A 10,626-nucleotide genomic window follows, 5' to 3' on the forward strand; every position below is an offset into this window, starting at 1 on the left:
CACAGACTTAAAGCCTGAGGTGATTGACAGTTGGGAGCAACTTGAAAGAGAATTCTTGAATCGTTTCTACAGCACTAGACGCACTGTCAACATGATGGAGCTGACAAACTCCAAACAACGGAAAGGGGAAGCAGTCGTCGACTACATCAATCGATGGAGAGCTCTGAGTCTGGATTGCAAAGATCAACTCACCCAGTTGTCTGCAGTGAAAATGTGCACGCAGGGTATGCACTATGAACTCCTCTATATTCTACAAGGGATTAAGCCCTGTACCTTTGAAGAATTAGCGACCCATGCTCACAACATGGAGCTAAGTATCGCCAATAGAGGAACGAGGGACTTTCTGAACCACGAACCGAGGAAAGACAAGAAGGAAGTGAAGGGCGCTGAGAAAACTGTGAAAGGTGTCACGAAGGAATCAATGGTCAGTAACACAATCCCATTAAAGTTCTCCTCGAAAGGAAAAGAAAAAAAGATAAGGAAGAAAGACCAAGAAGGCGAGAGATGTCGCCCAACCCTAAAAGAAAGACAGGCGAAGGTTTATCCATTCCCTGACTCTGACGTAGCGGACATGCTTGAACAATTACTGGAGAACCACCTTATCCAACTGCCAGAATGTAGGCGACCGAAATAGGCCGGCAGGGTGGATGACCCCAATTACTGCAAGTATCACAGGGTCATCAGTCACCCAGTCGAAAAATGTTTCGTACTGAAAGAATTGATCCTCAAATTGGCCCGTGAAAGGAAAATAGAACTGGATCTAGACGATGTGGTCCAAACGAATCACGCTGCACTGATAGTAACTCCGAGTGTGGTGCCATCAACCATATCTTATGAAGAAAGGGAGATCTCGGTCCAGTTTGGGACCTTCGAACCTATGGTAGTGCGGTTTTAGCAGGAGGTCTAAGCTACAAATCCTCAAAACAGAGGAGAGCGTGCTGACGATGATGATAATGAAGGCTGGATTCTTGTGGCACGCCATAAGAAGGGAAGACTGAACTCTACCCAAAAAGAGCTACACTCTCATAGAAGCTACAAGAGAGAGAGCAAGACACAAAAAAGGAAGGGTAGAAAAAAGGCTTAAAGGCCCAAGGCTATCAACGGGGAAGACGAGGATGTTTCTCGTCCCAGATGACAAATAACCTTAGTAGATTTCTTCCCGAAGAACTTCTGCAATTGAGGTTCAGAGGATATACCAGAGATTGTCGCATGTTATGCTGTCAGTATCAGGGAAGAGGAAGATACTATTCCAGGCCCATTAAGGTCGACGGGAGAACCAAAAGGTTCATCACTATCCAATATAGACGACCTGCTTTCACTCCCGCGAGAGGCTAAAATGACCCTAATTGAAGCACTGTTAGAATCCAACGCCTCTGTGCGTACCGATCCCTACAGCACATGTTTATGCCTCGTGTTGCACGTCCATAGGCTTTTCAGACGAAGATCTGCTGTTGGGATTCAAATTGCATAATAGACCTCTGCACGTCTCTGGATACATTCGAGAATAGAAAATGGGTCGAATCCTCATCGACAACGAATCCGCCGTCAATATAATGCCTAAGACGACTATGAAACAGTTGGGCAGACTCATGGAAGAACTATCAAAAAACAAATTAGTAATTCAGGATTTCAATCAAGGCAGCCAAGGACGATAGGCATGATATGCTTGGAGCTCTTTATTGGCGATCTAAAGGTCGACGCACTGTTTCATGTGATAGACTCAAATACCACCTACAAACTGCTATTGGGACGCCCTTGGATTCATGGGAATGGTGTGATTACGTCGACACTGCATCAGTGTTTCAAGTTTTACCAGGACGGGATTAAGAAGGTCAAAGCAGATTCTAATCCGTTTTCTGAAGTCGAGTCTCACTTTGCAGATGCAAAGTTTTACTTAAAGAGCGAGAATTCCAGTGAGACTATGCCAGCGGGGAATTTGTCGACGAAGAAAATGGATGGATCCCAATCGAAGTCGCCAGAAGACACGGGCAAAGTGCGAGCCTCCAGCCCAAAAGAGGATAAAATGTCCCTTGGCGTAAGAGAAATCCCTGTGGTGAGGGGCGGGAAAGCCTCAAAACCTCCGATTCTACGCTATATCCCTTATCGAGACGAAACAAGGGTGAGTCGCCTTTTGCGGAATGCTCAAAGGGTTTGCAGGTCGGCGACATAGAAATTCTAAAGGAGAGTTTCGTCACACCCTTCACCCCAATAACGAGGCAGGAAGTCCACAAGCTGGAGGCAGAAGCGACGAGGTCAAAGCTGCCCGAGAAGCGAACGAAAGACGGATTTGATCCCAATGCTTACAAACTGTTGGCGAAGGTGGGCTACAATTTCACAACTCACATTGTGTTCAAAAGTTTGAAAATTTACGAGCAACCCCGACTCTCGCCAACCCAAAAGAAGCTCTTGCAAGAGGGACACGCTATACCCACGTCGAGGGTGGGTCTCGGATATGAGCCGTTAGAGCCAGTCCACATAATCAGAAAACGAATGGGAAAGTGGCCAACAGCAATCATATCACTGCGGAAGAAATTGATGATACAGAAGAAAAGGAGGGCAAAGATAAAAGAGCTTCAGCCTTTGACCGTATCAGACCGCCTGCCGCACGAGCCCCAGTCTTCGAAAGATTAAGCATAACAGAAGCAGAAAGGGGATGCCCATATACTATTCCCAGAGATACTCGATGCTCAGTCTTTCGAAGGTTAACTCTGCTAAATGAAGAAAATGAGGAGATCATCTGTCAATCGCCAGTGGTGGTACGACCATCAGCCCTCGAAAGACTAGGTGCAGTTCCAAAGGAAAGTGAAAGAAATCCCCGCACTCCCATTTTCGGCCGCTTGAAGCACGAAAGGGTTGAATGTCCCCTCGATCAATATGTCCCTAGCAAGACATAGGGGAAAGGAAGAGTCTGCACTAACAGCCTCGAAACAACTACAAGAAAGAAGGGGCCAATACCTCGAGCGTCCATCTGGCGGCGAATCGACCTTAAAACGCTAAAGTGTTATCAGATCAGAAACCATCAAAAGAGGCAAGAAGTGATGGGGAAATCCAGTTCCATCCCCTCACACATGAAGAGAAAGACCTTCGTTACCCTAAACACAAGCGAGGGCACACTCAAAGTAAAGAGACGCGACATCGTTTTCACCAATCCTCAAAATGGAAATCTAGAGCGGGAGGAAGTCGAAACTTCGTGGCACCACATTACCATCACCAAAGGACCCGAAGAAGGTATGACCGAAGAGGAAGTGGAGGACGCTCCACAAGGGCTAGAGGATGGTGGTCAATCCACAGTGGACGAGCTAAAAGAAGTGAATCTGGGCACCGTAGAAGAGTCGTGTCCGACTTTCATCAGCGCGTCTCTCTCGGAAGAGGAGGAGAACGAATACATGAGTTTACTCACCGAATACTGGGATGTTTTCACCTGGTCATACAAAGAGATGCTGGGACTAGATCCAAAAGTAGCAGTCCACCATCTCGCGATCAAACAGGGGTGTCGACCCGTTAAGTAGGCTCAACGACGCTTTCAACCAGAACTTATCCCCCAGATTAAGGTTGAACAATAAACTGATTGAGGTCGGGTTCATTCGTGAAGTTAAATATCCAACGTGGATAGCCAACATTGTCCCGGTTAGAAAGAAGAATGGACAGCTTCGTGTTTGTGTAGACTTTCGCGACCTAAACACCGCCTGTTCTAAAGACGATTTCCCATTGTCCATCACAGAAATCATGGTCGATGCGACAATGGGACATGAGGCCCTATCCTTCATGGATGGATCTTCCAGATATAACCAGATACGGATGGCCCTCGAAGAAGAAGAAATGACGGCATTTCGAACCTCAAAAGGGATATACTGTTACAAGGTAATGCCGTTCGGGTTAAAGAACGTCGGTGCCACTTATCAACGTGCCATGCAGAAAGTGTTTGAAGATATGTTGCACAAACATGTGGAGTGTTATGTGGATGACCTTGTGGTCAAAACCAAGCGACGACAGAACCATTTGAAGGATCTAAGGACCGTGTTCAATCGCCTACGAAAGTACCAGTTAAGGATGAACCCTGAATGGAGCCAAGACCAATTATTCCCCTATAGAGAAGACATGCCTTGCACTCTTCTTTGCCATAGATAAGTTAAGGCACTACATGCAGGCCTTCACAGTCCACTTAATCGCGAAGGCCGACCCCATCAAGTACGTCCTGTCTAGGCCGGTCCTCTCGGGAAGTTTAACCAAATGGGCAATCATGCTTCAACAGTACGACATTGTTTATGTACCACAAAGGGCGATTAAAGGGCAGGCATTGGCCGATTTCCTGGCAGATCACCCAGTTCCATCAGATTGGGAGTTATATCAGATTGGGAGTTAAGTGAAGACTTGTCTGACGAAGAAGTTCTCTTCACAGAGACCTCGAGACCGTGGGTCATATTCATTGATAGTGCAGCACGAAAAAGTGGCGAGGCAGCAGGTATCGTCCTCATTTCGCCAGAAAAACACATGTTGCCTTATAGTTCGCACTTGCCGAGTCATGTTCAAACAACGTCGTCGAATACCAAGATTTGATAATAGGCCTCCAAATGGCCTTAGAAATTGGAGTAGCTTGTATAGAAATCTTCGGTGACTCAAAGTTGATAATCAATCAACTCTTATGCCAGTACGAGGTGAAGCACGTCGACTTGAAACCCTACTTCACCTATGCTCGCCAGTTGATGGAGAAGTTCGAAAGCGTGGCATTGGAACATGTCCCGAGGACGAAGAACAAGAAAGCAGATGCCTTGGCAAACCTAGCCACTACTTTAACGGGCCTGGATAATGTGCCCCTTAATATATCGCTTTGGCGGAGATGGGTTGTACCTCCGATTGGGACTGCATATGGGGAACAAATGCACTATCGGTCTATCTAACTGATGAGGAAGACTGGCGACAACCCATCATAGATTACCTTGAGCACGGATGGCTCCCGGATGACTCCCGCCGTAAAATCAAGGTTCGTAGGAGGGCTGCACATTTCATTTACTACAAAGGGGTCTTATACCGTCAATCCCTTGAGGGAATTTTCCTTCGGTGCCTCAGTAAAGAAGAGTCAGCGAAGGCTCTAGAGGAGGTACACTCGGGCGTATGTGGCGCGCATCAAGTAGGACCAAAGCTACAATTCTAGCTGAGAAGAATGGGTTATTATTGGCCGGGAATGATCCAGGACTCAATGGATTATGCAAAGAAATGTGAAGCCTGTCAATATGATGCGAATTCATTCACCAACCGCCCGAGCCTTTACATCCGACCATAGCCTCGTGGCCTTTTGAAGCATGGAGGCTCGATCTGGTCGGCCCTATAACACCTAAGTCGACAGCAGGGAACTCCTACATCCTCGAAGCCATTGACTACTTCTCAAGATGGGCTGAGGCTGTCGCGCTAAAGAAAGCTAAGAAAGAAAACGTGGTGGATTTTATCCACACTCATATCATTTATCGGTACGGTATTCCCCATTGGATCGTAATAGATAATGGAAGACAATTCTCCAATAGTTTGATGGATAGGTTGTGTGAAAAATTCAAATTCAAGTAGTACAAGTCATCCATATATAACGCCGCCGCAAATGGGTTGGCTGAGGCATTTAACAAGACATTGTGCAACCTGCTGAAGAAACTTGTCTCCAAGTTGAAGAGAGATTGGCAAGAGAAGATCGGTGAAGCGTTGTAGGCTTATCGCACCACTCATTGTACCCCTACAGGAATCACCTTGTACTCTCTCATTTATGGGGTAGAAGCTGTCTTCCTTTAGAAAGAGAAATTCCATCACTGAGAATGGCAGTGCAAGAAGGGCTGACTACGGAAGACAACGCCTAACTGCGGCTCCAAGAGTTGGAAGCATTGAATGAAAAATGGTTAGAAGCTCAGCAAGCGCTGGAATGTTACCAGGCACGAATGTCTAAGGCTTTCGATAAACATGTAAAGCCTCGGTCCTTTCAAATAGGTGATCTAGTGCTCGTCGTAAGGAGACCCATTATCACAACGAGACATACGGGGAATAAGTTCACACCTAAATGGGATGGACCCTACATCGTCAAGGAGGTCTACACGAATGGCGCGTATAAGATAATCGATAAGGACGAGCTAAGGATTGGCCCAGGCAAGCTTCTCAAAAAGTTTTACGGATAAAATAAAAAAAAAAACCTTTATATGAACTACGTTACGACTTGATCCCTTTCATTATAAAGGGTACGTAGGCAACTTAAAAAAAATTTAAGTTCAGTTGCGCATGAAAAAAAAACATTCTTTTTGAACTACATTATGACTTGATCTCTATCATTATGAAGGGTACGTAGGCAGCTTGAAAGAAACTTCAAATTCAGCCCAGTTAAAAAAAAAAACTTGAACTACGTCATGATTCAATTCCTTTCTTTAAAGGTACGAAGGAAACTTAAAAAAATTTAAGTTTAGTCCATCTGAAGAGGTACCACAACCATCTAAGTATAATATTACAAGATTGATGTTGATCATCCCCATCAAAGAATGACACTTCAGATTGAAGATGTTCATCCCTATTGGAGGCAACACAATGGGTTGAAGATGTTCATCCCTCGTAAGAAGCCAACACAGTAAATAAAAGGCATACACGTGGAATGCGCTTCGTTTCCTCTTTAAAAGTAAACTTATACGCTCCTTCATCTTCAAGTTTAGAGGCTCCATTGATGCTTCATTTTCATGCTCGAAGTCACAAAGTCAAGCCTACTGCCAAAGCTTCATGCTTCATCAAACTCAAATGCGAAGAATTTGTCGATGCTTTGTCAAACTCAAGTGCGAAGGTCTCGTTGATGCTTCTCCATATTTAAACTCAAAGGCTTCATCGATGCTTCTCCATCTTTAAGTTCAAAGGCTTCGTTGATACCTCTTCATCTTTAAGTTCAAGATTGGCATGCATGGCCCCACTTCCATCTTCAAGTTAAAGGTCGGTGTGCATGACTCCGCTCCATCTTCAAGTTCAAGGTCAGTGTGCATGGCTCGGCTCCATCTTTAATGACTCGATCTATAAAATCATGATGCAGCTTCGCTTCATCTCCAAACTAATGACGCGACTTCACTTCATCTTCAAAGTCGTGGCACGGCTTCATTTCATCTCCAAACTAATGACGCGGCTTCGCTTCATCTCCAAGTCGTGGCGTGTCTTCGTTTCATCTCCAAACTAATGACGCGGCTTCACTTCATCTTCAAAGTCGTGGCGTGGCTTCATTTCATCTCCAAAATAATGACGCGGCTTCGCTTCATCTCCAAGTCGTGGCATGGCTTCCTTTCATCTCCAAACTAATGACGCGACTTCGCTCCATCTCCAAAGTCGTGGTGCGGTTTCGTTTCCTCTCCAAAATATTGGTATAACTTCACCTCTTCTCCAAAATTTATGTAGCTTCGCTTCCTTTCCAAAAATGTGGGTGTGGTTCCACCTCATATGGGAGATCAAGTTTGGTTTGTCTAGCTCTACCTCATATGCGAGGACGACTCTAGTCCATCTGGCTCCACCTCATATGCGAGGACAACTTCGATCCGTCTAGCTTCGCCTTGTACGCGAGATTGACTCTAGCCAACCTGACTCCGTTCAAAATCTTGATGGCACATTCTTCTCATCTTCAAGGTTTGATGGCATATCCGCCTCATCTTCAAATACTCAATGGCATATTTCCCTTATCTTCAAATTTTGATCAAGGAGTAACATAACAAGGCAAACCTTTCGAGGATCCTCCCTAGGGTGATCGAATGGGAGAGTTGTATGCCTTTGAGGGGCCCCTTCCCATGACGATTAGGATACACAAGCGGCGCTACAAAGTAGATCTTTTCGTGATCCACCTAGGGTGATCGAATGGGAGAGTTGTAAGCCTTTGTGGGGCACCTCCCATGACGATCAGGATACACGAGCGCACCAAAGACGGGTCGATGAGATTTAAAAAAACTTGTTTTGTTGTGCTCCTTTGGTTGCCCCGTAACTCCTACAAAAAAAAAATAGTAGGGGGGCAAGTTAGTAAATAAATAATAATAAAAAAAAAAGAGAGAGCAAAAAAAATTTAAGAAACAAAAAAAATGAAAAAAATATATATGAAAACAAAAAAGGGAAGGGAAGCCCTAATTCCCCATCTTTCCTTCTTTGTCCCTTCTCCTCACTTACAGCTTCCTACTGCAATTCAAGGCTGATTTGCAATCCGAGTCCGATTGACAAAGGATGTAAAGAACATAAGATCGAAAGAGGATCACAATTCAAACTTCAAAGGACGTAAGAACGAAGGAAATCACACTACAAGATTTAGAAGAGCATGCGCCCTGCCAGTATTTATATAGCTAAGTTCGATGGGATTTTTTCTACTAATCAGTTGAAATCTGATAAAATCACAGGTTACTCGAACTGAATACTGTTTATTTTGTTGTGAAACTCCGATTCTTGCTGAAATTAGTTAAAAGTCAACAAAAAAGATCATGCTCGATTGGAGGCTGCCAGAATTAGGGGTCACGATGGAGTTTTGAATCCCCAAATTCAACGGCGAGGAGTTTTGAGCTTAAGACTTGAGAGAATCTGGCATAAGCCAACAGTATGGAGAAGGAAATCTCGCTAAGGATGGTATCGCTAGCCACAAAGCAGACAACTGCCTGAGATAAAAAATAATAATAATAACAATAATAATAAAAAGGGAGAATCTCGCTTGAAATGCTATCCCAAAATATCTCTCTCTCCCACGATCTCGCTCTCTCTCCAGTGTCGCTCTCTCCAAAATCTCGCTCTCTCCATTCTCGCTCGCTTTCACTTTCTCGCTCACAATCTCGCTCTCTCCCACGATCTCGCTCTCTCCAGCGTCGCTCTCTCCCACAATCTCCCTCTCTCCAGTGTCGCTCTCTCTCCACTCTCTCTCTCTCCCACTTTCTTGCTCAAAATCTCGCTCTCTCCAACAAACTTCACGTGCTAATTGCAAGCACTGCAAATAGAAGATTATGAAAGGAGAGGAACTCGTGAACTTAGTCACTGCCTTGGTGCCTTCAGAGACAACATGTTTGGCCAATTCTCGAAGATATCATTGATGAAGCTGTTCATGATACCCATGGTCTTGCTGGAAATACCGATGTCTAGATGAACTTGCTTCAGCACCTTGAAGATGTAGATCTTCTACGTTTCTACACTCTTCTTCGTCCCCTTCTTCTTCTTGTCTTCGGCAACAGAGTATCATTCCTTCTTCAACTGTTAAACGAATCGAATTCGATTCTCAAATTAAGTTCCTGGTGAAGTTGGTAGGGTATCACCATGAAGTGGTAGGGTATCGCTGGTGATGGCTTGGTATCGCTGGTGATGGCTTGGTATCGCTGGTAATGGCCTGGTATCGCTAGTAATGGATTGGTATCGCTGGTAATGGCCTGGTATCGCTAGTAATGGCTTGGTATCGCTGGTAATGGCCTGATCTTGCTTGTAATGGTTTGGTATCGCTGGTAATGGCCTGATCTCACTAGTAACGGCTTGGTATCACTGGTAATGGCCTGATCTCGCTAGTAAAGATGTCTTCCAATACGTTGGCTCTCCAAAATCTCTTCCATTTAAGTTCAAATTCATATTCCATTCAAATTGGAATTAAAATCAACTGTTATTCCAAATCTCAGTCTAAAGCTTCTAATCCAAATTTTTATTCTAAATTCAAGCCAGCCAAATCGGGTTAGATAAATGTCAAATCCGTCCCAAATTAAAATTTGACCATATCCCAAATTTTATCAATATTCGAATGGGTAACCTTGATATTGAGTTATGAATAAAATACCAAGTCAAAATTTGGCTATATTTCAAATTTTATCTCAAATTTAAATCAACCTTAGTTTCTATACTCATTTCCAAGTAAAATTGAGCATATCCCAAATTTTTATCTCAAACCAAAATTGATCAAGATTCAATTTCACCCCAAATTCTAGTCCGAATTCGAATTAAATTAAAATTGCAATTAAAGGGGAACATAAATTCTACTTTAGTTCAAATTAAAGTTTACTTAGCGAAAGTGTGTCAAACGGACAAGATTTCAAATCAAAATTTGGAGCTAAATTCTCATATTTTGATCATGATGATGCATCAAATTAAAAGAGTCAACAAATCATACTTTGATCTCAAATTACATTTTTTTCGAGATTCATCCACCCATATACATGCATAAATCTCGAAAAGGGGGCATTTGTTGAATGATAAATTTTGGACCAATCACAAGTCACCACGTCATTTGCTAAATTAACAACGAATTTCTAAATCATTGACTTTGGGTCCAATTAGAAGTTGACACATATCCCGAATTGAATTGAAGACAAGTTTCGATGACGTCACGCGGATGAATCAGATAAGATTAAATTGATCTAATTTGATATTACTATTTGGGCTTAAAGTCCAAACTACAAAAAAAGTTGAACTGGACCCAAATTCTAGATCAGACCCAAAACCAACTAATTGGGCCCAAGGGTCAGGCCCATGGACCAACCAAGCCCACGAAGCCCACCTGAGAACTCTATAAATAGAGAAGTTCTCTTCATTTGTAAAGGCAACATTTTTGTACACTTAGAAGACCCAGAGAGAATTCGCTAACAAGCAGAGGACTCCTGAAGACTCCTGAAGCTTCCAAGGCTCCTGAAG

General features: G+C 43.8%; 1 pseudogene; it reads left to right on the top strand.

Moving 5' to 3' along the window:
* The first annotated feature begins 226 nt into the window (after nt 1-226).
* On the top strand, nt 227-895 carry LOC150034866 (uncharacterized; annotated as a pseudogene).
* The last annotated feature ends 9,731 nt before the right edge of the window (nt 896-10,626 follow it).

Source organism: Benincasa hispida, chromosome 7 (genome assembly GCF_027475165.1).
Source record: "Benincasa hispida cultivar pf3 chromosome 7, pf3_genome.v1.1, whole genome shotgun sequence".
NCBI classification, from domain to species: Eukaryota; Viridiplantae; Streptophyta; class Magnoliopsida; order Cucurbitales; family Cucurbitaceae; genus Benincasa; species Benincasa hispida.